The sequence below is a fragment of the Mustela nivalis genome (genome assembly GCF_964662115.1).
Source record: "Mustela nivalis genome assembly, contig: HAP1_SCAFFOLD_226, whole genome shotgun sequence".
NCBI classification, from domain to species: Eukaryota; Metazoa; Chordata; class Mammalia; order Carnivora; family Mustelidae; genus Mustela; species Mustela nivalis.
The window spans coordinates 354,252-356,676 of record NW_028136410.1 but is presented as its reverse complement, the minus strand read 5'-3'; positions in this window follow the sequence as shown (position 1 = coordinate 356,676).

Here is a 2,425-nt window from a genome sequence, read left to right as displayed (position 1 = left end):
TGAGTGCGACGAGGGCATACACACGCATTGTGACCCTCAGCATGAGTTCTGTCCTCTAGTAAGTCCTTTTAGTGGCTGGACCATTAGATGTCATAATGGGCTTGACATGTCCCTAGGCCCCAATTTTTAACCAGATTTCTGATTGTCCAGTCGCCCCTCCCCAGGGCTCTACTCTGGAATCCATCATTTAGTGGGACACCTGAGGTTAAAAAAGAAAACAACAACAACAACAACAACAAAAAAACGGACTTCTTCCAGCCCACAAAATGACCCCAAACTCTTTGGACGGGGCCAAACCACCAGAGAGTAAGACTCGTCCATTTCCCATGAAGTCACCCAGAAATTGCACGACCATGAGTGACACGATATCCAGAGACAAAAACTTGAGCAGGAGCCTCACACTCGCCCTTCTTTCAAATCCAGAAGAGTTCTCCTCATGGTCTGTAGATCAGTCCTGCCATACCTATGACCCGAAACATAAGCCGAGTTTGTGTTTTCAGGCAACTGTCCAAACAGCCCTGGCCTACACAACCTACAGGCTCAGGCCCCTGGAGCCAAACCTGAGGACTGTACTTGCCCTCTCCAAGGAAATTGTGTGTGCCCATTCCAATGGCCACAACCCTTCTAATAGGATAAACCTCCAAAGTCCCTGATCCATCTCAATAGTGGTGGCTTCCCAGGAAAGACAGGGGCAATCTGAGCCCAACTGAGCACCTACCTGCACTCAGACCCATAGACAGATGTGCCCAGAGGTAAAAAGGAAAGAACAGGCCCCTAGGCACTAATCAGATCCATTGCTTTGGTTTCCAGGCATCTCTCCTCAGAGGCCTGGATTTCAAAAGCAGCATATAGCTGTTTCTTGACTCACCCATCAGAAATCATCTCATCTACACATGGGAAACTTGCACATTGGAGCTGTGTCAAAGCCTCTGTTTAGGAGAACCCTTTAGGGCCCCAGTGCCACCGCTTCATTCCAAGGTCTCCATAGACACAAAAGCACATCAGGACCCATCCCCAGGGGTGTCCATTTCAACTCAGCGTCCTCGGTTGCTCCCCACAGATCCAGGATATCTAACCTGTCTTGTTGCTGGGAGACAATTGGAATGCGAGGTGGGCTACCCAGCCATCCATCCTTAGAACCCTGCTCAGAATCATTGGCCTGGAGCCAAACAACAGGTCTCAATTGTCCTGCAGAAGACTCTCTGCAGTTTGGAGCTTCTCACAACTCCCATCGTGGGAAAACACCCATGGCCTAGAGATGCCCCCCCCATTCATGAAGGGGCCATCAGGGACAGAATCTCCAACCTGAGCGATCGTCTGATCTTCGCCCTGACTTCAGATGCACGAGATCTCGATTCAGGTCTGTAGATTGTGCGTGCCATGGCCTCACCCAGAAACCTAAGCCTAGCTTGTGTTCTCAGACTTTTGTCGTCAGACTACTGGCTCACAAGCCCTCCAGTTTGGCAATCCAGAACTACAATGCAGCACTCTGCCTGCCCTCCAGAAGAAAAACATTGTTCTCTGGGGTTACCCAGTAACCCCAAATGAGGATCAACCTGCACCGACCTTGGCTGTACTTCAAATACATACGCTGACCATGGCACTAATGCCCTTTCTGACACAGCCTGAGCCTGGAACCCCTAAACCTCCCAGACAGCTGGCCGCACACTGAGCACATCCAGCCGCCATGGCCTTAGGTCGTCATATCTTCCCAACCTCGGTTTTCAGGTTTCAGAACCTAGACCTTATCTCCAATCACTGCCCAGGGTTGAAGGTGATGTAGAAATCAGAACTCCTTCCCCATGGCAAGAAACCTTGTGGTTGGCATGTTGTCCAACGTCCAGTGTAGTTGAAACCAGTGTGGCCCATGAGGCCCCGCCCATGCTCGCGGGCCACATTGGTCACAAACACACATTGTGATGCTCAGGCTGAGCCCAGTCCTCAAGTTAGGCCACTCAGTGGCTGGATGAAGAGATAGAATATTGGGCTTGACATGCCCTAGGTCCCAATTTTTAACCATAGTTCGGGTTGTCCCTTCAGTCTTCCCCACGGCTTGGCTTTGGAATTCCTCTTTTGGTGGGACACCTGAGGTAACAAAACTGAAAGGAGTACTCCCATCCCACAGATTGAATAAAAGCAATTGGGAATCGGGCCAAATCCTCAGAGAGGAAGATTCGTCCATGGCCCATGAGGCCTCCCCGACATTCCACGGCCATCGCTGATACAAAATCCAGAGACAAAAGCCTGAGCAAGCGCCTCAGACTCGCACTTTCTTCATATCCTGAAGAGTTCTTCTCATGGTTTGTAGATCGGGCTGCCATACCTACGTCCCCAAACCTAAGCTGAGTTTGTGTTTTCAGACTTCTGTCCTCAAAGTCTTGGGCCCCACACCCTCCAGGCTGGGCCCCTGGAGCCACACATTAGG